The sequence below is a fragment of the Lissotriton helveticus genome, chromosome 2_1, assembly GCF_964261635.1.
Source record: "Lissotriton helveticus chromosome 2_1, aLisHel1.1, whole genome shotgun sequence".
In the NCBI taxonomy this organism is placed as follows: domain Eukaryota; kingdom Metazoa; phylum Chordata; class Amphibia; order Caudata; family Salamandridae; genus Lissotriton; species Lissotriton helveticus.
Genome location: NC_136059.1, coordinates 601,629,307 through 601,655,578, shown reverse-complemented (window position 1 = coordinate 601,655,578; position 26,272 = coordinate 601,629,307). Strand labels below are relative to the sequence as shown.

Below are 26,272 nucleotides of genomic sequence, written 5' to 3'. Positions count from 1 at the left end.
GGCCGAAGGGAGCGAGTCAGACACCTGCAGTAGTGATTTTAAAGACGGTTTTATTTTTAGGTAGGCTTTTCGTCGTCTGCTGGAGAGCCTCAACCGGGCAAACTCGTCCGGTTCCATCTTGACGCCTCTGGGGAATACAGGTCGATCCAGGGTGTTTCTGCCACGCCGGGTAAAGGAGCCCGCCAGACCGATGGTTCTTCGGAGGTCTTCGGGGCCGGGGTATCCCTCCCAGGTCAGGGATGCAAAGGAAAGTAGGAGAAAGAGTAATCACTCTGATGTTAGTCTTTCAGCTTTACGGGGGGCCAGGGAAGTGAGGGACACCAAGTGCTGCAGTGTTTTATACACACGGACGGTCCTGTGCTTTAAGTGCTCGTGAGGGTAAGGGTTTTGGAGCCTGTACACTATGTACACTGGTTACTACACGTTCGGATGACCACTACGGGTAACCCAGCCCGCCACTCTGCCCGTACCTTTGTAAGCCACGCTCCTCCCGTGGGAACGTGGCGGGGCGAATCGCCGGGTCGTTGGCCTCCTGGCTTGTAGTCCGCAGCTGGGCTCATCAGGATCTCTTCCCCGCCGTCCTCCGTCTCCGTCTCAGCTCTCCGGTCGCTCACACTTTCTCCTCCTCGGGAAACGCCGTCCGTCGACTTCCGGGTTGTGCCTCCTTTTGGCTCCGTCATGAACCAGTGGGGTGGGGCCTCGTCCTCATCGCCGTGGGATTTAAAGGGACCGTGTGCTGTTAGGTCTTCGTCTCCCCAACGAGCGTCCTTGTCCGTCCGGGGCCACTCCTCCGGCCAGGAGGAGGCAGGCTGCATTTCGGAAATAGAAAGGGGTGTAAGGGGGGGAACAGCCGACCTCCAGTCTACATCAGCATCAATGTCAACACCATGGCGCCCCGCCCCGTGACACTTGGTAAATAGGCCACCACTGTGGTGCCCTGATGTCGATGGGGTGGCAGGAGTGACCACTGAATAAAAACCATGTACGTACATTTGTCCGGAACCATGTGTTTTGTGAGCACACTATCGGGTGGTCGGGTATCAGGCTTCCCAGTTATTATCGTTAAGTTTGCTTGCAATTTCAGAAACATTCCAGAATAGCAGACTCCAATAGGAACTTACAGTGCCATTACTTGTTCCACATGGCAACACCGTTCCTGGGTTGGGAGATTGAGCAGGAGCTCCAAACCCTCGTGATGAGAAACCAGTGCTGTGAGGTTGACCGGTATCAGGGTTACGAGCCTTGGTGGGAGGCCGGGTAAGGATACTTGTTATATGATGATTTGCGTTTGATTGTAGAAGCGGATGCTCAGTCCCATGTTTGGGAATTCTATTATTGTGGGGCTGAACTAATTTCGTACAGTCGGCCTTTGAGTGGTATGAACCGCAGAGCCCTGCAGTCAATCTTGGTCTTGCATTGACATGTTCCAGTTAGTCCACCTCTTCGAGGGCAGTGCAACAGTTCCTTGTCGGGATAGTAAATGTCCTTGTGCCTCTACGGTTAGAAAACTGTAAGACAAAGGCAGCGTCTTGCGTGGGTCTATAAAAAGGTAAACATCCTCCACATTTTTTACACCGAAAAATCTTTTACAATGCAGGGCTTTACACCGCAAGCCTTTACAAAGCATTCCCCATTACAACGCCCCGGTGGAGTTAGACTAGTAAATTGCGTTGTAAAGCCCTGCGTTGTAAAAGATTTTGCGGAATAAAAAATGCGTGGTAATGGCACACGTTGTAAAAGTGTGCAGGGTAAAGTGTCCTATTCCTATAAAAAAAATACCCCAGCGGGACTCACTGCAAGCCCTCAGAGGGCCCTTGAGGCACCCTGTGTAAAATGTAGCCAACCAGTTGGGTATCGCAAAAAGTTGGTTACAACACAACTATCAGCAGGCTGGACGGGCGGCAAATCCCTGAATTTCCGCGGCCGGTGGTGGCTCACGGCCTGCAGCAGCCAGCGCTGCAGATCAGAGACTGATTAAATGAACTCTCTGCTCCGGTGCCCGATTTGTGAATTCAGATCCCGATTCCCCACACAGATAAGGAACCTTCCACGTTACGTGTCACAGTGTTCTGTTGTCAAACAGATGAGTGCGATCCAGAAGACAGTGCGTGGTGTGCCCGCAGCCCCTTGTTTATCCGGCGCCCTGTCTGTTGTTTTTCCGGAAAGGCCTCGGTGCCCTTAATCGCCTGGGACAGACAGACGGGAAACTAGCAGGCAGCTTTGATTTTCCTTGCCAATACAGTCGCCGCCTGCCAGAGTGGCACATTTTAGTCCACAGCACCTTCGACCCACATGTGCAGCTTGGTATTCAGGAGATCATGGGGCCAGTCAAATTCAAGGCAGTGTGGCAGGACTAGGGAGTCTGACTGCTGTAAACAACAAATCGAAGTTTTTACAGGTACGTTAATGGTTGGTACACAGGTGCTGGGCAAACGCAAGCTACTAGTGCTATATGTAGCAGTGTCCTATGTGTGTTAGCACCACCGGAGCATTATAAGAGGAAGATAACGGACAATGAGTGGTATGGGAGGGCCCCAGTTCTGGAACAGCAGGTGGCATTCATGTGTGGACCGAGGTGCAGTGCTGAGACTTCTGGTTAATGTAATCACTGCAGCTGTGTTTGTAACATCATTGACACAGAATTGAACCCTGGTTGATGCATTGGAGATTAGTGACATATTTGGAAGTGCTAAGAAGTCCCGGCCTCTTGCAGCACTATAAATATTCATGTCATTATTTTTAACTTGTATAACACAAGGTGAAAGAAAGGCTGTAATTACAATGTGCACTAATATCCAGGGACTATTTAGTGTTTGGCAGGGGCATAACTACACTCCCTCTACCCTCGGAGTGCGACTGGGCCCCTGGCTCCCAGTATTGAAAGTGGCGCCTTAGCAGATATATGCATTTACGATCGTGTCTGCTGTGTTAAATGTTCAACATTTTCTCTAGTCAGTGAGTTCTCAAAATGAAATGAAAACAAAGTTAGTTTAATTCTCTTTCAATTTGACCAGTCTCAGAGAATCCCGATTTAGGGTACAATCTCTTAGTTGCACTTGCTATGCTATGAGTTTTCTTTTTTAGGCTATTGCGCGCTCATGAATGATCAAATCAATGCCATCTTCAGAGCAGCATCAATGCCTGCCTGCCTTTTGCTACTTAAACTGCAGGCACACAGTCTGCCAGTGCCCTTCCATTTCTGGTGCTTTGTAGTAGTTTTAAGATCTTTTAAGAGGTTCTCCTTACTCAAATGAGTGTAATTACTGATATTTATATGTAGTTTCCCTCATGTTCACTGCGTGACTTTGCTCGCGAGAAAGTGTCACTCATAGTTGTTGAAATGTCACTCATAATTTCAATGAAATTATGAAAATGTCACACACAGCAATCTGAAACCTTGGCAGCTATGCAATTGCCTCCTTCCTTTTTTGGGCTACTGCCGGTCCAGGATACCCTACGGACGCCTATTATGGCTCTAGAGAGTACATCACTATTAATTTTACCAAGGGATGAGCTGAACAAGTGAATAACCTAATGCTTTAACTGAGAATCTAAATCAGAGAAATTTGGGCTTAAAGGTAGATTATGTTTTTAGTACGATCACGTATGGAGAACAATCGGGGGTAGCTGTAAGGGGACAGAGTTCTTTGTCGAGTCTGGTGCATCAGAAACAGAACCTATATCTAAAGAGGGGAAGAACCTCTCTATAGGGCATCGGCCTATTCCATCAGAGGCACTAGGTTATGGTGCTTCAGACTCCCATCGTCCGTAGTGACTGTGCAGGGGAGAGCATTCTCCTCAGGTTGCCTGGGGCACTTGAAGTGCTCTACGGAACTAGGTGACTTGTGCTGGATTTGTACAGCGAGCTCTCAATGTTTTATCGATACTATTAAGTTCAGCCACTAGAGGACTAAGGGGCATATTATCGATAATTATCGCTGGTCATGCTTAGCGATAATTTTATTATCGCAGGCTATCTCTGGAATTTATCACCCTGGTAGCGCGTTATTAACAATGCTTTACTCCAGGGTGATAAAAATTCCAGAGATAGCGAGGTTATCGCCGTTTTGCAGGAAACATCGCTGATTTTCCAGCGATGTTCCCTGCAAAATGGCAATAACCTTGCTGATACGACCCACAGGGTCATATCAGCATAATCCACCCCAATGTTAGGGATAGGTAAGTCTGCATTTTATCAGACGTCAGTTTTTGGAGAAAAAAATGTTTTTGCAGCTAAAATGCTGGGACAGCCTTGTAAATATCGCGATGTGAACATCAGCAATATTTGCAAGGTTGTCCATCTGGGGTACGCCCAGTGACGCCCACTTTGTATCTCATTAGAGATGCAAAGGGAGGCGTTGGGGAAAAGGGTGCTTACGTGCGATTATGCATGTTAGCACCCTCTTGTAAATAGGGTGATAGTTTTATCTCCGCTTTTTTGGCTTTGTAAGCCAAAAAAGTGGAGATAAAGCCCTTGTAAATATGCCCCTAAGTAGGTTTGTGATGATCCCTTCCAGTTGGTTAATGCCTCCGAGGATAGCAACATCACTTCCATCATAAGTTGCAGAGAGTTTCACCTGTGCATGTACTTTTAGCTTTTTATACGCACATTCCTGGTTTCAGTCTGCAGGCACTCAGAGACTTTCTTTCCACAGGCCTTGGGTACGGGAACCAGGCAGGTGTTGCCCTGCTTTCTTTTAGTTGGAGGGGGACCTGTTATATCTGTATTTGGAGACCTGCCAGGACAGGTTTGAGGGGGAGGCGCCTGTGGTGTTGTTGCGATGTCATGGTCCCCAGCATACACACATGGATTATTTGGCTTCAAACTTCCCACGCCTACAACTCCCCCTGCATCAGCTATTATGTCTACGTTGACTTGCGCTGGATTGTACACGTGGTCACTGGTAGTTGTTAGTAAGGGGCTCTTTCTATTTGCCCCAATCTCTCTCCCACACTCTCGGTCTAAGAGTTGATGCACTCCTTGCGGTATTTAAATGGTTAGTAATGGACCCAGCGCCAGACGCTCATTAACTGGTGCGGTGATAGCACGTGCCTTTCTCTTACCCATGGTTTTCCAACGATGGCTGCTGTAAAAGCGTACAAATGATGGCTATTGGTGGCCGATCCAAGAGGGGTGGACCAGCCCAACCTCCTCCAGGCTCTGATGGGCCCGCTCTTGGTCTGGTCTTGGCCCGGGTGAATGCCTGCGCACGTCCCTCACCGCGTTAAATGTCCTGCGTCTTTAGCGCGATTACAGACCCCTGGTGGTGCTCAGGGAAGGCTGGGTAAAGAAGTCCCACCCCAGCAGGAATGCCAAAACTCATCGCAGGTAGGAGAAGCAGCCCTGTTTGTCACACACAGCGTCCCGCGCTGCCGGAAATGTCCTGCGCCTTTAGAGCGATTACAGACCCCTCCTGCTGTTCAGGGAAGGCTGGGGGACTTATACCTTTCAAAGTTTGAAAATGATTTTCCAATGGGGTGCAAAAAATGTTTTTTACTGGAAACATATGGCTCACAATTTTATGTGTTACCCATCTATTTCATTCAAAGTTATCTTAGAAAGGTTGTTATACAAAAAAGACAGCAATATTCCAATGTTTTCACAAACAATGTATATTATACAGATATTATTGAGATCAGTCTCATGAAAAACCATTTGCTTCCTTATAGTTGCCTCTTCGGAGCTAATTTACTGATGATGTAGCATTAGTAAGGCATTATTAGGCCATATGTACAGGTACAGTACTGTCATAAGATTATGGTGTAACAGAATCTCAATCTTGAGATCATACAGGTCACATCTACAAATAAACTTCCTTTCATAGGTGTGCAAATTCAGCTCTACAGTTCAAACAAAATATTGGAGTTTTCTCATTAGGGTTTCCACCTTTCTTATTACATTGATGTGTGCAAATCTTCCTGTTATATGTGGCAAGCCCCAAACGTTATACTGCAAACAAGATATTGGAATTCACTTGTTAGGGTTCCCCCCATTCTTATGGAAATCATAATGTGCACATTGGCGTGCAGTGCTCCTACGTGTCTATCTCGCTGTAAACCTCTCATTTATACAACTTGGTGTTTTAAATTTCCAGCAATGGGTCTGTTTCCTTATAATTATACCCAATTCATAGGAAACCTCCTAGAGCCGGTTGAGTTATCTGCCTTTAAAACAAATATAATCCTGCCAGATTATGAGACGGGGACCTTTGTGAATGAAGATCATATCAGAGGGGGATAACCCAACCGGCTCTAGGAGGTTTCCTATAAATGGAGTATACCTACAAGGAAACTAACTGGTGTCCTAAATTAACTATAGCTTGTGCCCCCACCATGCACAGTGATATTATCAATGATGTCAAAGAAGATGCCATGAGTGATGTAATATGTTGAACAATTATCAGTGCATGGCGAGAACGCCAGTTAGAGTTACCTTAAGGCACAAGTTAAAATTACTTGAGATAATTATAATTGTAACTGGTGAATTTCACTGGTTTTTAGATTTTAAAACATTATGTCAGAGATGTTTTAAGGCATAGGCAAAGTGGGCTCTGGCCCAAGGCCCCAGCCTTTTGGGGCCCCCTGATAGAACCAGCTCTGTTCTACAGAGTCTTGCCCTGGTGGCCTTGAATGATTCTTAAACAGATTCTTTTAAATACCACTTTCCTTTCCTTTATTTTCAATGTGGGTGATATGTGTGTCTCTTATAGACATTTTCTAGAGAAATGTTGTGTTTATGTTTCATGCAACATCCATCAAACTGTTTCTTTTAGATCAAATAAGGACCTCACATATGAGAAATGGGAGGGGAGTCACAGAGATTATTTGCAATAATATTGGCGAGCTGTTGCTGTGTTACAGTATTGAAAATACGCATCATTTTCACTGAATATTACATGTACACAATTAGAATTTGGGCAAGTGTGTCAGTGTACTGTCACTGTCTCGGCCAAAGATGGCATGAAAGACCTGAACTAGGATCATAAATACAAAACTGTTCCTCACAGGGGCCCCCAAAATATGCTTGGACCAGGGCCCCCAAAATCCTTAAGATGTCCCTGTGTTAGGTTGTTACTGAACATTTCACCTAACTATAATGTTACTTTAACCTTTTTTTTGTGAATTTCTCATTTGTTTTAATGTAAAGTAATATTCAATTACCATATGATAATCCAACTGCCAAATTTTCAAGGCAGAGGGGGCACGCAGTACCCCTCTGCAGGCTGATTTCAGCCCAGGGAAGGCCATACCCTGGGACCTGACCAACAAAGGGTGGGTGCCTACCCAGGGCACCCATCTCACTAATGTTAGGAGCTGTAGGGGGATCCCCAAGGCCCCCATCGCAACAGCTGGCTGCAGGCATTGCTCCTGCCCATAGGGAGCAGCACTTCAAGCTCCCACCGGCTGGGAGCGCACTTGGTGTTTGCTCCTGCTTGGGGGCAGATTTGATATTGCTTCCGCCAAGAGAGAGCAAACACAGGTTTCCCTTCCAGTGCAGGCAGGGGAAGCACTGTGTCCTGATGGTGGGCACTCAGGGGCATAGCCTATGAGCTGGCCCTGGGGTTGGGGTCCCCAGAGCTATTTATGGCTCAGGGAGGGCGCATGCGGCGCCCCCTCCCCGTTTCCACATTTGCCCGTGCCCTGGGGATGGATCTACAATTGGCACCACAGAATGACTTCAGAAACTATTTGCTGTTAAAGCATTGTAGTAGCAGACTGATCTTTGTAGATGGCTCTATGGCAAAGAGAGCATATTTCTTCCATCTGGTTTATGTGTGGTGTGTGACAGAATGCTGCATAAAGGTATACTGCTACTGTCTGGGATTATCTCAGTAGCACTTTAACAAGTGTGCCTCCCAGGTTTTCTGAATCAGACCTCTTAGCTCACTTACTCATGTGTGGTTATGTACGATCATGTGTAGTGTTCTACCCGAACCACTTCTTTATGACTCGTGCGATAAATCCCACTTTAGGTCTGTTATCCCCCACTATTGGAGACATAACCATTGAAAACTTTTCAACTCCGTGTTTAAGTTTGAGACTGCGGAGAATCCTCACTTGAGTAAGATTGTCCATAGTCTTATGTATTTTTGGCTGATTTTTTTGATAATCAAGTTTAATAACGTTTTTTCAGGTAAATAAAAAACATCGGTAGCAATCAGACACGTTATAAAGATACATCACATTAAATGGCGTAAGGTTTAGACTCACTCGACACTTGGGGACGATCCCCTGCCCCCGGCCGCTGCTCATCACTTACGCATCCGTATGGACCCTTCACACTGGCAATAAATTAAACCACTTGCCCCTTATTTTCCCAAAGAGTTCTGGACAACCTCGGGCCTCAAAGAGGGGCTCCTCTTGGGTACCGCACCAGTCCACCCCCGCCTCCATTTCCTCAAAGTGGGCGGCCTGTCCTGTGACCAAAGAGCAGTGATATCCAGCTTTGCCACCGCTATTGCTGTGCCCAGAAAGCGCTTATCTGTCCGTGATCCATCAAGGCCATCGAACACTCCCAGGATCAGGCGTACCGGGTCGTGAGGGACCTCCTACCCTAGTGCTTGCGTGAGTTCACGTTCCACCCCCGCCCAGAACGGCGCAAGTGCAGGGCATTGCCACACCATATGGTAGAAATCCACTGGGGCGTGGCTGCAGCGCGGACACGCTAGGGAGGGCCGTAGGTGAGCACTGAACAAGCGGGCCGTGGGTGAGGTATGCCGTGTGGAGGTAGTAGAGCTTAACTAGATTCAACTTGGAGGAAGTCGTCAGGGTCTTGGGTGCCATAAGGGCGTCCCTCCAGTCCACGTCTTCCAGGAGACCCAGCCACCCCTCCCACCAGGCTCAGAGCGCGTCTAAGGATGCAGGACCGTTGTTCACCAAGGAGCGGTAAATCCGCGAGACCCCACCTCTGCCCTGGTTCCCCATCATCACTTGGGCCACCAGGGGATTAAATTCGGGGAGGGAGATAGGGGATGGAATATGGGCTTGGAGGGCGTGCCTCAACTTTAAGTATTTGTAGAATTGGGAAGAGTGGAGGGAGTGGCGGTGCTGTAGGTCTGCGAATGATCTAACATGGTCCCCCACCCAAACATCCCCAAGTAGCGAGATCCCGATGTGGTCCCATTTACGGAAGTTCTGGAGGAACGAGACCTCCTCCAGCCAGGCCCCGCTCCATTGAGGCATCTGTCTGGTGAGTTTCCGGTCCCATCCAACGTACCGTAGGGTGGTGCGCCATGCCATGAGCACCGTTCTAGTGGTGGGGGAGAGCCAGCAGGACTGGGCTACCGTAAAGGTAGGCCTGGATTTGCGCGAAGTCCATCGACTGGAGCTCCACTCGGTACGCCGGGTCGGAACAGCCGCCCGCGAACCAGTCGTGGATCACGATCAGCCTTGTGGCCAAATAGTAGAGGTGGAGATTAGTTACCCCCATTCCCCCATCATAAGGAGGTATGCGGCAATGCGCTAGGGACTTGCGTTGCCTGCCTCCTCCCCTTAAAAATCGGGCGAGGATGCCGTCCAACTCCCGAAACCAGCCGCCGGGGAGATGAGTGGTCACCTTTTGTAGGATGTTTAGGAAACGGGGGAGGACCATCATTTTGAAGAGAGCACTCCTACCGAGGGGATTTAGGGGAAGGGTCTGCCATCTTCTGAGGTCTGCTTTGGCCTTGGAGACTAGGGGCCTGATGTTCAGGGCCCATTTGAGTTCCGGGAGGAGGGCCACCCACACCCCCAGGTACTTGAAGGATTGCCTCCGCATGGGGATCGTCGTCTGCGAGTCAAAGCATGCCCTTGAGGAATACAAGGGAACTAGAGTGGACTTTGCAGAGTTGAGTTTGAGGCCAGAGACCCGCTCAAAAGCCAAAAGGGCATCCAGGCATCTCGGGCCAGAGCTCTCCATGTCCGCCAGGAAGAGAAGGACGTCATCGGCGTACAGGGCAATTTTGTCGATCTGCTGTGAATCCCAGGCCCAGCCGCTGATGAGGGGATCCTGATGGATGAGAGAAGCTAAAGGTTCCATTGCCAGTGCAAATACAAGCAGTGAGAGCGGGCAACCCTGGCGAGTGCCCCTCCGGATGGGGAACACTTCCGAAGCCACGCCGTTGATAAGGACCCTAGCCTTGAGGGCGGAGTAAAGGACCCGGATGAGGCGACGAAAAGGAAGGCCGGAGCCCATCCTCTCCAAAACGTCCTCCAGGTAGCCCCAATCCACAGTATCAAAGGCTTTCTCAAAGTCTATGAAAAGCAGTCCAAGATATGGGGGGAGGAGGTGGCGGTGGGCAAGGGCGAGATGGAGGCGACGTATGCAGTGCCGGGTCCCTCGGGCAGGCATGAAGCCGCATTTATTGGGGTGCACGAGATCATGTAAGGGGGGACGTAGCCGTTGGGTCACCACGGTGGCGAAGAGTTTAATTTCCGTGTTGATAAGAGAAATGGGGCGGTAGTCTGAGCACACTAGGGAAGGTGGCTATTTCTTCGGAATGACTACAATAGTGGCCACATTGGTCTCTGATGGGAAGGCCCCCACTTAGACTACGTGCTTAAACAGGTCTTGTATGTGCGGGACCAACGTGTCTCAGTAAGCCGCATAGTATTCCTGGCGGTAACTGTCGGGCCCGGGCGTTTTGCCGGAGTGCAACAAGGAGATAGCCCCGTGTATTTCTTCTGGGAAGAGAGCCGATCCAGGGACTCGGAGTCTGCCTGGGAAAGACAGGGCAACTGAGTCCCAGTCTTGGACATCAAAGCCGCCAAGGCATTCCAGGGAGGGTGGGCTGCATAGAGGGTTGCGTAGTAGTCCGCGAACGTCTGGGTAATGTCGTGGGAGGTAGTGTAGTGGGTTCCGGTTCCATCCCGAATCTCGGGAATAATGCGATTGGCTCTGGGTTATGACACCAGGTTGTGGAGGAGTTTGCCATTCTTATTGCCCCAGCCGTACACACGTGCAACCAAAGAGCGCCAAAGCATTTTCGCAGACTCCAATGAGATCTGGCAAATTTCCTCACGGAGCAGTGTAAGTTGTCGGGCAGAGCCATCACTATCAGTGGTAGCCAGGACCTCCTCCATCTGCGCTGCCTGGGCCTCCAGACGCGGATTGTTCCAGGCGTTTCGCGTGAACCAGACCCCTTGCCACCCCATGCATCACAGCCTTGCTGGTCTCCCACAGCGTGCCCGACGAGGAAACCGAGCCCGCATTCGTCGAGAAATATTGCTGCAATTCCAGCCCAAGGGACTCCGCGAATTTGGAGTCCTGTAGGAACCACGCATTCATTCGCCATACCGCACGGGCGCCGCCGGGGGGGGGTGTCCGAATCGAAGGGAGACAGGGGAGTGGTCAGAGACACACCTGGGTAAGATTGTGGACCCGGACATCAATTGACAGTCCACAGCAGAAAGTAGAAACAGGTCGATATGAAAGTGGGTATGGTGAGCCACTGACGTGTGGGTAAATTGGACTTTGTGGGGATTCCACACCCTTCAGACATCACAGAGACCCAGGGCCGAGTACCAGTTAGAGAGGCGTATTGCTGAAGCAAGGCAGGCCGCCGAAGGAGTACCTGTTTTGTCGCGTGCGGGCTGCAAGATGGCGTTGAAGTCACCTCCCAATACTGTCAGGCCTTGTGGGAAGGAGGAAAGCACCAGTGTGAGGCAGCGGAAGGCGGGGGCCATGACAGCAGGGGGGGATGTATGTGCATAGGAGATTAATGGGGTGTCCCTCAATCCTCCACATAGCAGCCTTGTGCGTCGATGTCTGCTCGTGTCAGGGTGAAGGGCAGCCCTTTCCGGAGTAGAATTGCCACCACACCCCGGGAGCCCCGCGTGAACCCAGAGTGCCAGACCCCGTCAAACCTACACCTGGTGAGGAAACTACATTGTGAGCCCATACCGTGAGTTTCCTGCAGGAACAGGATATCGAGGGCGTGCCGGTGGGCGCTTCAAAGGACAGCAGTGCATTTTATGCGGTCTAGCAGACCGTTGACGTTCCACGAAAGAACGTGGAGGGGCCTAGGAAGGGTGGACGCCAACGTGGTGGGTGGTATAGGGAAGAGGTGGAGCAAGCGCAGGCAATATCAGGTCCCAGTGGGGACATGTTCCCTTAGCCGTGGTTTCCGGGTAGGGGGTATGTGGCGAGGTGAGTCTGGTGTCATCACCAGTGACGTATAAGCATGTGTGGCTACCAGAAGGAACAGAGCACAGTGGCCTGTGGGCGGCCAAAAACAACAAACGAACTGGAGACAATGGTCTCCCCCCCTTATCTCCCAACTCCCCCCACCCTACACTTTCAAACGTGAAGCATCTGTCGCCCTGAAAAGGAAAAATAATTCAACAACAAGAAGTCCAGTCGCTAAGCTAGATTGATTAGCGGAACATGGCTGTGGCAGAGATGGACCCCCATCCATGCAATCGGATAAGAGAATCGTGAACAGCTACAACTACGCTTTAAGCAAGTAAACACTAAGAATGCAAATTGAGTCCAGGGAGTGAAGAAGGGAGTAGTTTGTGACACCTTTGGTGTCGAGGAGAGTAGATCCCCCCTCGTGTGAAACCCGAAGACCATTGCCTCTTGGGTGCCTCAGATGGCTTGAGAAAGCGCTCTCGTCATGAGCTATAGTTCAGGTTACCTCAGATGCACCAGTTCCTTGGATCATCGGGCTCCTGGACAGGTCAGAGTCATAAATGGCGTGACGCAAATTGTTTGAGGGACCCGGGCAGTCACTCGGGTCAATCAGTGAGTTAGTCGGGCTTGGAATGTTGGAGCCTCGGGCCGAGGCTCGAGATGGAGAATGCTGGGCCGCCCCGCCCGGAGAACGGGATGCCTCCCCGCGACAGTCAGTCTTCCTGCGGGACATCGTCCGGTGCCTCCGGGGCTTGGGAAGGGTCGGGTGCGGCTGATGAGGAGCCCGTTGGGTGGGGGAGGGAGCCAGCCGGGACTGGAGGGGCCTCCCCTCCATGAGCCAGGTCCACGTCGCCTGAGGGTTATCAAAGAAAAGGGTCTTATTTTGGAAGATGACCTTGAGCCGGGCCGGGAAGAGGAGACCATATCGGAGACCCATGGCATGAAGCTACTGTTTAACCTCATCGTAGGTCCGGCGCTGGGCCTGCACCTCGCTGGTGTAATCTGGGAAGACCATGATCTTGACGTTCTGGTAGTGCAGGGGCCCCTGTGCCCTGGCTGCCCCGAGGCTAGCGTTCCGGTTTTGAAAGTTGAAGACCCTCAAGATTATAGGTCGGGCAGGGACCCCAGGCAGAGGCCTGGGCACCAGGGAGCGGTGAGCCCACTCTACGGCAAACCATGGTGACAAGGCTGCGTTGGACATCCAGGAGCACACCCAGGTCTCCACCAATGTGTCGGCCTGACCCTGTTCCACTCCCTTGGGAAACCCCATTAGACGGAGGTTGTTCCTCCTCAATCTATTTTCTGCGTCTTCAGCCCCACGGTGGCGCTCCGAGGTCTGAGTCTGGAGACGGGCCACCTGGGTCTTAAGTTGGCTGATGTTGTACTCTGCCGTGGAGATACACGATTCCGCCTCCGTAATACTCGCTGTGCGTTGCGCAGATCCTGGCGAATGAGAGGCACTTCCACCCTCACCTCGCCGATCTTGGACTCCACCAAAGCCTGAGAGGTGCTTATCGCCTGAAGGATGGTGGAGAGGTCCCCCCCGGTGGTGCCTGGCAAGCCAAGCAGTTCGCCTTCCGGGTCGGGGTCCGACGTGGTGAATTGATCCATCTTTGTTTGGGTTGGAGGGACCGGGTTCTGGACGGGGCGGTTCCTGCCCATCTCAGGCGTCCAAGTCCAACCCCTCAGGTCCCCGGTGGGGCCAGAGGTGAGTCGACTCCCGGCGCCACCCACAAGGTCATCACCACCCCCTTTTATACCGCTTTTGCCCGCCATAAGTGTGGCAGGGTATGCTCAGACGTGAGTCCCTTGCTCACTTTGCCACTGGATTCAAGCAAGCCGGGCTGAAGACGGCTGGAATGCCAGACACCGGTCCTCGGAAGCTTGTTTCCGGTCCAGGGAAGATATGGCTTGGCAGTTCGGGCTGGACTGTTCACATGAGGCACAGGGTCAGACTGATTTGCATATAACCATGTCTGAACTGGGGTGGCAGAGTGGGCTAAAGAACGGTGATGGATTAAACCCAGATCTTTTGACTGGGTGTGAGTGTTTGATTGATTCAGATGCTCCATCCATCACTACCCCCTTTTGTACCGCTTTTGGCCGCCATAAGTGTGGCAGGGTATGCTCAGACGTGAGTCTATTGCTCACTTTGCCACTGGATTCAAGCAAGCCGGGCTGAAGACGGCTGGAATGCCAGAAACCGGTCCTCGGAAGCTTGTTTCCGGTCCAGGGAAGATATGGCTTGGCAGTTCAGGCTCGACTGTTCCCATGAGGCACAGGGTCAGACTGATTTGCATATAGCCTTGTCTGAACTGGGGTGGCAGAGTGGGCTAAAGAACGGTGATGGATTAAACCCAGATCTTTTCACTGGGTGTGAGTGTTTGATTGATTCAGATGCTCCGTCCATCACCACCCCCTTTTGTACCGCTTTTGGCCGCCACAAGTGTGGCAGGGTATGCTCAGACGTGAGTCCCTTGCTCACTTTGCCACTGGATTCAAGCAAGCCGGGCTGAAGACGGCTGGAATGCCAGAAACCGGTCCTCGGAAGCTTGTTTCTGGTCCAGGGAAGATATGGCTTGGCAGTTCGGGCTGGACTGTTCCCATGAGGCACAGGGTCAGACTGATTTGCATATAGCCATGTCTGAACTGGGGTGGCAGAGTGGGCTAAAGAACGGTGATGGATTAAACCCAGATCTTTTGACTGGGTGTGAGTGTTTGATTGATTCAGATGCTCCGTCTATCACCACCCCCTTTTGTACCACCCACAAGGTCAGGCAGAGCTCCTCAGCGAAGGGCGGCCGAGCCGACCAAACACCCCCCACCGCCACCCGTCTCCAGCCGGTCCCCGAGTCCGAAGCTGATGACCACATCTCCGATGGAACAGCCCAGAGCAGTGTGCGGCCAACTTCCACAGCAGAGCACGTAGCCCTCACAAGTTGTCCAGAGCAGGCAGCGTGGAGTGTGGGCAGGGGTGGAGCGGGTACCGTGCCACCCCTCGCAATAACCCCAGCCGGACGCGGGCCTCCTCAACTGGGGCAGCCGTAGTTGAGCGGCGGGCCATGGTCGGCGAGGAACGCCCGTCGCAGCCCCGGGAGGCCAGCAAACCCAGGGGCCGGCGGCCCAGTATCGAAGGTGAGGCCTCAGTGAGGGCAGGGGGGGCCATCCAAGGCGATGAAATCTCAGGCCAGTGGATTCACGGGAGGGGGGGGCGGGCGCCATTGTCCCTGTTCCACCCGCGCCCGACACGGTGGCCGATCCCCACTCCCCCAGCCACCAGGGCTATCACTTCAGGCAGGACGCCCCCCGAGTCCAGGGCCCCAGGGAAGGCAGTCACCCCCAACCAGTCTGAGCCAGCCATCAACAGGAGAGGAGGGAATGGGGGGGGGGGTGAAGCACTACCCTGTCACCCCGTCCGCCACCCGACTTAGTGGCCGATTCCCCCACTCACCGTCTGTGCAGGGCCCAAGGGCTGTAGCTCCAGTCCACGCGGTCCTGCAACAGCCGCTCCACCACGCCAGCCAGAACCTTCAAGGGAGGCACACAACAGGCCCAGACGCGATGCCTCGCCCCCGCGGCCCCTAGGGGGTGATGCGCGGCACTCTCCCGGTCCCAGTGACAGATGTAGGCCACAAAGCCCTGCCCCGCCAACCCACCAGGCAGCCGTTCGGCGGCAGGGCCAGGCGGGGGGCGGTAGGTAAGAGCACTGCTGTCCGGGGTAACAGCAAGATGCGGCGGGCTCACCGGAGCGCAGGCAGCTCACCTCAGCGTCACCACCACGGGCTCCTGCGGCAGACCCGAGCGGACACGGCCGCCAGTCAAGGAATGATCTTCAAGTGTGGTGAGCCGCCGTGGCCGCCATTTTGAGGAGCTGGGGCCGGCGGGGAGAGAAGACCGCCCACGTCGATGAGGAGTCCAATCCGCTACGGAGAGGGATCGGAATGGAGCGCACAGTGCGGGGGTTCAAGGACCTCGTCTAGAAGAGGTAAGTTGCAGCTGAGGATGGGCAGATGCCAGGCAGATGACGGAGGGGGTCCAGAGCACTCTTAGAGTGTGTCCGCCATCTCGACGCCTCAGGCCACACCCCCCCATTTTTGCCTGATTTTACATTGCTACAACGTATGTATTGGTGTTCAGTAAAGACACCAAAGGGCATCTTCACACTCTGTGTTTTGTAGCACGTAAAGTAGAACTACAAGAGTACTACTCACATACGATAAAATGCTATTCACAAATCTACAGGTGGAGACCTCCACCTCTCCTATCTTTTCTGTGTAGATATCACCGGCTCCAGCATATATGTTATTATAGTAAATATGGGAAGGACAAGGTAGAGTGACTCAAAAATTGAAAAAACTTACTACTGACAAGGAGGGGTTTTGCAGAACTTAAGACATGGTTGAGGGAAAGGCAAGCTAATACAAACACACATACACAAAAGACTAAGAACTTTTCTATTCACAACTACACTTCTAAAGTTACTACATCCCTAAAGGCGTCACACCCAGATCATTCATATTTATGCCAGCTTTGGAGTAAGTAAAGGACTACACATAGCTACTCACAGGTACTACAACACACTGCCATAGAAAACAAGGGGGGCAAGGATATAAAATGAAAACCCATAGGAACTAATTTATTTATTTACTTATGTATACAGCGCATCATTCATCCGTATGGATATCACAGCGTTAAGGACAGCACATTATGTTAAATGGATTAGATTATTTCGAAATTTAGACAATAAATATTATTAAATCATTTTGAAAAGTAATAATACACGTAAATGTGAAAGAAATTAAGCTTTTAAACTATTAAAGAACTAAAGCTCATATAAATTAATTCAACACATACATTTTAGAAAAATTTACCACATATTAAAATGTAAAAAAGTTAGTGTTGTTATTCATTTGTTAAAAACTATTTATCAATTAAATTAATTATTTAATACACAAAGGTATACCATGAGCACACACAGTAAACATAATAGTCCTTTATATTTTCAAAAGTTCAAGGTATATTTTCGAATTTTCAGTTCTCAAATTGTAGCCAGGCAATATTTCCAAGACACAGCTTGATCTCTAGTTCTAGTCACAGCAAAAAACTTCCAACACGTGTTTCGTTGTGCCATCTAATGCACCATTGACTTCTTCGGGGTTGCAGTCCAAAGAACAACACAATTACTCAACCATTTTCAGTAAAATATGTGGATTTCAAACTGTTTAATCCACTCATCAAGTACAGATGAAAAGAACCCAAAGCCATCACCAAATTGTGATCAAAGTCATGTGAAAGGAAAAGTTTAGCATGTCACCGAGTACGTGTGTAAACGAGAGCAAAAGTGCAATATATAAATGCCGTGTGTAAGAAAGTTTCCCAGATGAGGAGTTACAGTCACCAAACAGTCCAAGTTCACCTGCTAGAAAATCCTTTCGTCAAATCAAAATGATGAGATGTCTGAGTTGCAGAAAAAACATCAAAGTCCTATAGGTACAAAAAAAAATGTTATAAAAGCGTCCCAAATCTCAACTAACATCTCTAAGTAAGAGTAACCTAAAACAATAAGTTCACCTCGTAACTTGCTAAATCCTTCTTTGCAAGTACATCCACTTCTGATACAATTTACCACATGTACATAGATTCTCTCAAAATCAGATATCCTGTATCTATGATAAGGGGAAAAGCAAAAATAATGTAAGAAATAACAATACCATTCCTACTACAGTATTTAATATCACCTGCCCAGGTGAGATAATAGATCATCTCACCTACAATGTAATGGGTCACTGGCTGAGAACGTTATTTCATCAGCAAATGTCACTGTAACGTCAGGTAGAAGTGCGTAATTCGTAATATAGAAATCACGAGTTCATGACCTAGGCGAAACAGAAGAAATCGTATCTAAGAACTCATAAGACTTGAGGATATTCACACTAATGTAACGTAATTGCACGCAATATTATTTGTCAGCCACGTATGTCCGAAAAACACCAAAATATAAATTATTCTATTCCGAAGTATTCAGATGCTCAAGAAACAGCGTCTACTTATAGTAATAATCCTGACGTATGTGTATATGCCGGTAAGTCAGTAATAAAGGAATGCAGTACGGGCATATCAAAACATGGCTCGGTTCCCGGGTAACATTGAAAGTACACTACACTAATATTATCCTCTTCTCAAATGTAAGTGAGGATGGTCCCCCCACCATATCTGACCAAGTTCCCACGTCCCGGTAATCCTATTCTACCGGCAGTAAACACCACGTTCATAACAAAGAAAGACTAGGTTCCCGAGTGGCACTGTTAGTGCAATACACTTCCACTCTCCACGACCCATAGATAAGTAAGTACAGTCCCCCCACCATACCAGTCTATATTACTGTGTCCCGGTAATCCGCTAATCTCGGCGGCGTGCACCACGGGTGCCATCTTGGAGGTACTTATATACAATCACTGCCCATGAAATCTTCTATCTCTATGGCGCAAATATTGGAGTGGTATATGTTTTCCAAATGTAATACCAAAGTCAGTCTTAATATGAATACTATTTGTACCTGAATACCGATAATTGATTAATCTGAAACAAAATATATCCATTTGATTGGAGTTACCAAGTACTCGAATTACCGCAACGTAATATTCGATAAATTCAATTAAAGACTCGTATACGTTCCACACTGCTGAGTACTCTAAGGCATGAAGGGTGGGCGCCATTTTAAGGGTGTTTGCCTATGTATTTAATCAATGTAATCAGACTACAATAAACCAAATATCCAGTAAATTAATCATCCAACCAGGGTAAATAGGCTATGTGTGCATTAACATTGTAGTTATGTATTCCATAAGTCAAGATCCACTTCTATTGAGAATATATTCTCATTATCCGCCTGTCTAAATAGGAAAGAAGTACCTGGGAAAAGAAATCAGTTCTATAAAAAGGTATTATTAATCTGTATTAACGTAAGTTCTAGAGTACAGATGAGGGATAGAAGCCACGATGAATGTGCCCAATAAAAGTAATTTTAGGGGAAAGTAGGAAAAAAAATTATGTACTCGAAAGCTGTAATGTGCTGGGATTACAGTATTGAAGAAACCCAACTGTAACATCAGAAAATCACATCTGTGTACCTTTATCAGTAGGTTTTTACACAATTCTTATCACATTAAATACAAATATGCTGACATAGGACTATACAGATCATTGTTAGCTCTTCATCAATTATATTCACTAGACTAAAGTACCCGTTATCCATAATATGACTAGTTTGTATTCTTTTGAATAGCATCTTATAACCAGTCTAATAAGGCAGATCAACATGGGAAAATCGTGTGATATTATTCGTACATAGGTTTTTTCTTAACATGAATGACACATTTCATCATTAATAACCACTTGTATGTGTAAAGCTGTTATTACGACACATACAATATTCATAACAAGTAGAGATCCACAACCAAGAATTGATAATGTGCATGGCAGATAAAGGTGGTAACATCGTGTGGCTGAACAAATCAGATTATAATGATGACCTTCTCTCCCAGTTGAATGATGAACAATACTATGAAAAATTAGATAACAATCCAATTTGTGAACTTACGAGGTTGATTAATAAGAACCTTAAAATATGGTATCACAGGGGCCTGATTAACCATGATGACAATGTATACCTGTTTGTTGACCACCCAAGATTTTCATGTATGTACAGTCTCCCTAAGATTCATAAGAACCGCACCAGACCACCAGGTAGACCGATTATATCAGTAATTGAGGGTCCCACAGAAAAACTCTCCCACTTTATCTATAAATTTTTAAGACCTTACGTTCAAAATTTGCCATCGTATATACAAGATACGAAACATATTTTAAACTTAATGAATGATTTGAAATGGGAACCAGGAATGATCCTGGTTACCGTAGATGTGGTGTCATTATGCACCAATATACTTCACCATCTAGGGATCAAGGCTTTACAGTAATTTTTGAACAAACGTCCTGTGGAATACTTTGACCACACTGAGATGCTACTTGATATGACAAGATTGATATTGGAAAATAATGTGTTCTTATTTGACAACAAGTGGTACAGGCAAATACTTGGGACTGCCATGGGTTCCAGATTCGCTCCGTGTTTTGCCAACCTCTTCCTGGGTTGGTTTGAGGCGGAGTGGATCTGAGGTCACAAGGGTAGACAATGGATAGGAATTCTTTGTATATTTGAACTCCAAGAAATGTAATCTGAGATTTACTACACACTATGATACACAAACAATTGTCTTCCTAAATGTAGAACTGTATATTCAGGAGATCAAGATATGCAGTAAGATGTTCCGTAAGAGTACCAGGCTGTAATGCCCTTCTATTTGCAGAGAGCTGTCATCCCCGATACCAAATAAATGCCATCCCGTATGGGGAGATGGTACGAGCTCGGAGGAATTGCTCAGAACAGACTGAATTCAAAGAAACCATTGAGGACATGAAGACTAGATTTGTTGCAAGGGGTTACAACCGAGTTGTTGTGGAAAGTGCAGCACATAAAGCACATAAATTGCACAGAAAAGATACCTTGAGATCAGCTAGCAAGAACAGGCAGACATTTGGCAGTGATAAGATTAGACTGGTGACTAACTATAGTCATGATAGCAATAAATTATACAGGATACTTAACAAATATTGAGATCTGATAAATCGATTGCATCTTTCTTAACAATGACACCAAGCTTGACATTTAGGAAGGAGTATGTGGCTAACATCGTTAGTCCTAGTTATCCTAAAACTCCAACCAATGTGAACTGGTTGTGTGACTGTTGGAACTGGCCCTTCTTGCTTCTCCCTCCCCTATTTTTCCTGACCCGTGGCTGTTGGCAATAGGACTCTGCGCACTTTACCACTGCTGATCAGTGCTAAAGTGCATATGCTCTCTATGTAAAGTGTTATTCTAATTGGATATACATGTTTGGCATATTTGTATCACCATGAAGTCCCTAGTAAAGTGCACTGGGTGTGCCAGGGCTGTTGATGACAAATGCTACTGGTGGGCCTGCAGCACTGATTGTGCCACCCACAGGAGTAGCTCTAAAATGGTGTCTCAGGCCTGCCACTGCAGTGCCTATGGGCAGTTTAGAACTGCCATGTCCTCCTGGTCAGTGTCCCCACTGACCAGGCCTAACCCTTCCCTTTTTGTGCACATCAGTCACCCCTAAGGAAGGCCCAAGGTACCCCCCTGGGCAGAGTGCAGTGTATGTGAAAGGTAGAGCATGTACTGGTGCAGGTAACATGTTCTGGTAGTGAATTACAGCCATTTTTCGTTTTTCACTATTGTAAGGCTATCTTGCTCCATAGGTTAACATGGGGGATGCTGGCTACAGGGGTTAACAGCATTTCTTCCCATAGGAACAAGATAGGACATAAGTATCTAGTATCCCTGAACTCAGAATTTAATAACACATCTTTTGGGAAAGGTTGTTTTTAAATCCTGTGTTTGAGAACAGCGCTTTTAGAAAGTTGCTGTTCTCTTGTCTGACCCTTCTGTGTGCCTGGGCCTGTTTGTGTATTGACTGTCTGGTTTGAGAGTGACAGGGGCTGGGGAATTCCCCAGGAGGCTGGATGAGTCAGCACTAGGCTGAATGACTGCAATTGCAACTGGAGTGGTGGGAGGAGTTAGCACCTGGGCTGAATAGGGCTGTGCCTGCCTTCCACAATGCTGGCTCCACCCCCCTGCTGGGCGGCTGAGGACCCTGCCCCTCACTCTGAAAGGAAAGATGCAGCCAGCAAAACAAAGTGCTCAGGATCCACCCAGAACTGGTTCAGACCGGGCTCAGGGCCCACATGCACCAAGAGAACAAAGACTTTAGGGGTATAAGTACAGGACCCCTGACAACAGAAAATTAGATCATCCTGGAAATCAAGAAGGAACCTCTGCCAAGGAGAAAGCTGAAACTGAAGAAGGAAGATTGTCCTGCTGTTGCTCTGCTGGACTGACCTGTTGCTTTGCTGCCAAGGAGAGGGGAAGGACTTTGCTGCTGAGCTGTGTCCCCTGTCTTGAAGGAATCTCCAAGGGCCTGAGAAGAGCTGGCTCCCTGTTTTGAAGTCCCAGGAACAAAAGGACTTCACCCCCAGCTTCCCTGAACTCTGCTGAGAGAGTTCTGTCCTTCCTAGAGTGCTTGATCCAGTTGTGGGGCCTCTGGAAGTTGTACCTGTGCTGGGAAGCTTGAAACTAAGCTTGAGTGACTTTTGAAACTGAAAAGTGTTGCATCGCTCGCTTGCGGAGCGCATCCCCGACAGTGCGAGAAGTTTCCCGCCGCTACGGAGGTCGAGATCGTCGCAGCGCCTGACGCCGCTGCCAGAGACGTCGCATCCTTCGTTTGCGGGACGCACCAGACCGGTGCGGGAGAATCGAACATTGCTGCGAGTATCGTCGCAGAGCCTGTCGTCGCTGGGTGAGATCGCCGCACCGCTTGCTTGCGGACCGCATCACGTCGCTGCGAGTATCGTCGCAGAATCAACGCATCGAGGAGCTGCGAGAGAGAGGATCCCCGCTGGACCGCGCATCGTCGCCCCGGAGATCGTCGCAGCCCCTACGAGATCGTCGCATCGTGCCTTTGCGAGAACAGACTTCCTACGGAACCTATGCATCGGAATCCATACAAGTGGCCTTCCTCCCCATACAGACCGGATTCGTCGCAACACGCCCGCTGCTGCAGCGGGGCTGTCGCATCGCCTCCCCAGAATCTCAGGAGCAACGCATCGCTTGTTTTCCACCGCACCAGCTTCTGCTTTTGGAACTTTGTTGCAACTAAAAGGTACTGTGAGTAAACGTGACGCAACTGTGAACTTTTCACGCATCAGTAGAGAATTCTATCGCAACATAGAGAATTTTAACGCAACCTTATGAACTCTTTTTGAAACCATATTCTTGAACTGTGTATGTTGGATTTTTTGTCGTTTTGGTCTTGTGTAGTTTAGATTAAAAATACCTTTATTTTTCTAAACTGTTGTGGAGTCAGTTTGGGGTGTTTTCACTGTGTTACTGTGAGTGTTGGTACAAATACTTTACGCATTGCCTCTGGTTAGCCTAGACTGCTCGTGCCAAGCTACCTAGAGGGTGAGCAGGGGTTATCTCAGAGGGTTATCTCCTTGCCCTGACTAGAAGCAAGGGTCCCTATTTGGACAGTGGTACCTACCTCTGCCAACTAGAGACCCCCAGATCTAACAGTGACCAAATTAAAGGTTTCCATAAATGTGGACGCTGCAGTTCATGTCGATGGGCGGTAAAACTAAGATAACTCACTTTAACTATAATGAAACGGGTAACCATAAGATTAATATGTTCTTCAATTGCGATACCACATTTGTAATTTATATCATACTCTGTACCTGTCAAAAGATTTACATAGGAAGTACAATTAGGCGACTACGAGAGAGAATGGCTGAACACTTCAGAGCATTAAAAAATGGTGACACCAGATATCCTATAGTAGCACATGCTGTACAGAAGCATCAGAAGCAAGGGAATCACAAATTTAGCTTTCATGGAATTGAGCATGTGAAACTTGATATACAAGGTGGAAACAGGGAACTACAGCTCAGATGGAAAGAGGCGTTATGGATCATGAAATTGAGGGCAGTAGAACTTGGTTTAAATATTAATAGTGAACTTCAGTAGTTTCTTTGCCAATAAATCTTTGTGGATCTCTACCTGTTAAGTATATTTTATGTGTCGTAATAACAGCTTTACACATACAACACGTGGTTATTAATGATGAAATGGGTCATTCATGTTAAGAAAAAAACCTATGTACGAATAATAACACATGATTTTCCCATGTTGATCTTCTGCCTTATTAGACTGGTTATAAGATGCAATTCTAAAGAATACGAACTAGTCATATTATGGATAACGGGGCACTTTAGTCTAGTGAATATAATTGATTTAGAGCTAACAATGATCTGTATAGTCCTATGTCAACATATTTGTATTCGAGGTGATAAGAATTGAGTAAAACTTTACTGATAATGGTAAACAGATGTGATTTTCTGACGTTACAGTTGGGTTTCTTCAATACTGTCATCCCAGCACATTACATGTTTCGAGTACCTAATTTTTCTTCCTACTTTCCCCTAAAATTACTTTTATTGGGCACATTCATCTTGGCTTCTATTCCTCATCTGTACTCTAAAACGTACGTTATTACACGATTAATAATACCTTTTTATAGAACTGATTTCTTTTCCCAGGTACTTCTTTCCTATTTAGACAGGCGGATAATGAGAATATATTCTCAATAGAGGCGAATCTTGACTTAGGGAATACGTAACTACTGTGTTAATGTACTCGTAGCCTATTTACCCTGGTGGTTTGATTGGCTTACTAGATATTTGGTTTATTGTAGTCTGATTGAATTGATGAAATACATAGGCAAACACCCTTAAGATGGCGCCCACCATGCATGCCTTAGAGTACTCGGCAGTGTGTAACGTATACAAGCCTTTAATTGAATTTATCGAATATTACGTTGTGGTAATTCAAGTACTTGGTAACTTCATTCAAATGGATATATTGTGTCTTAGATTAATCTACTATCGGTATTCAGGTATGTGAGAAAGTGGCTCTATGTATACTGGACCAGAATAAGGTACAGTGTGTATAGAGTCCACCAACCCCAGAGGTATAACAGAGGTTAAAACCAGGTGTGGCCTTACTCTCTAAAGTAGTAGCTTGGTCGAGCAGTAAGGTAGTACCAGAGGACAGTGTAAAGCATTTGTTGTACACACTCAGTCAGCAAAGGGTTTCACACACTCAAAGACTGAACTCCAGGCCAAATGTTTTTATATCAAAGATATAGTTATTTTATTTCTAGAACCAACAGGCATCAAGATATACTGTTCTCAATATGAGAGATCTCAGGTGAGTACTTTGCAGAAAGGCATTAAACTTGATAAACACAATAGGTACAGGGGTTGCAGTAGGCAACACAATTCTACACACAATTTAGCATTGAGCACAATGGATTTTCTTGTATAAACACAGTTGATTACTTTGTGGATTACTTTGGTAACTCCAGGACTGGCTGCTAGATTCAGTCCTGGTGTCTAAGCTGGAAACAGTTTAGCAAAAACGTTTTAGGTATTGCAGTGATTTTTCAGGAATAAAAAGCTATTTCAAAAGTTCACACTTGGAAACTTTTCAATAGAAATCTGGCAATGTTATCCAATGGGAGAAAATTCAGTTTGCAGGTAAAGTACGATCTTGTTACTTTTGTAATCCAGTACTGGGCTCCTGGGGCCAGCACTGGGGTCTCAAATTAAAACAGGTAAGTAATTATGTTTCAGTATTTCGTATGATTTTTAAAGAATATTTCTAGTTTTCAAAAGCAGACACTTAGAAGAAATTTCATAGACAAGCAGACAATGGATTCCTATGGAGAAAATACAAGTTACTAGTAAACCCGCTAGGGATTACTTTTGCGGTTCAGTACTGGGCTACAAGGTACAGTACAGGCTCCTCTCCTGATCACAGGTGAGTATTTTGGAATTCGGATGATTTTATATGAATATTTTAAGTTTTCAAAAGTAGACACTTAGAAGATTTTTCGAGTCAAAACCAGTCAATGTTATTCAATGGCAGGTAAGTGAGTTACTGGTTTCCTGGTGAGTACTTGACTGGTGAAGTTATGGTTCTGGGCATAGACTCAGGGGTCCCCCAGGGTCAGGTAAGTACAATTGGTTCACCCTCAGCGGCGCTGGGGCGACAGAGTGCAGAGGTAGGTTGGCCCATGTTATCCAATGGGGGTCAGGGGGCCTCCGGTTGGAGCTGCTGGCTAGCAGGCCACGCGGCTGTGGGAGCTGGGCTCCTGATCACTTGCTCAGAGCAAGGGGGGAAACAGGATGGGACAAAGGTGGCACAGCCAGCGGTACTCGGGCGGCTGGGTGCAGGGTGCTTTTGAGCTGTTGGACGCTCAATGTTATCCATTGGAAAAGGTCAAAAGGGAACAAAGGCTGCAGGCTCGGGGCGGAAACTCTCCAGGGGCGACCAGCACGTTGAGAGGTAAGTTGGGATCTTGGAGCACAGGTAGGTACCCCAAAGGGAGGCACAGGGGCTGTAGGGCGCCGGGTGCAGGTGTGTCTTTGGGTGTCGGAAAAGCTTACCCTCAGCTGGTC

The 26,272-nt window shown here is 47.9% G+C and overlaps 2 protein-coding genes across 2 annotated transcripts in view; one reads left to right on the top strand and one right to left on the bottom strand.

Annotated features, from left to right (window-relative positions):
* Positions 1-642, bottom strand: part of RAD17 (RAD17 checkpoint clamp loader component) — a 564,733-nt gene extending 564,091 nt beyond the window's left edge. Inside the window, exon 1 of the mRNA XM_078675299.1 lies at positions 471-642. The gene's annotated coding sequence lies outside the window, so the exon portion shown is untranslated. The remainder of the gene's footprint in view (positions 1-470) is intronic.
* Positions 643-1,146: 504 nt separating this feature from the next.
* Positions 1,147-26,272, top strand: part of MARVELD2 (MARVEL domain containing 2) — a 230,160-nt gene continuing 205,034 nt past the window's right edge. Inside the window, exon 1 of the mRNA XM_078675302.1 lies at positions 1,147-1,257. The gene's annotated coding sequence lies outside the window, so the exon portion shown is untranslated. The remainder of the gene's footprint in view (positions 1,258-26,272) is intronic.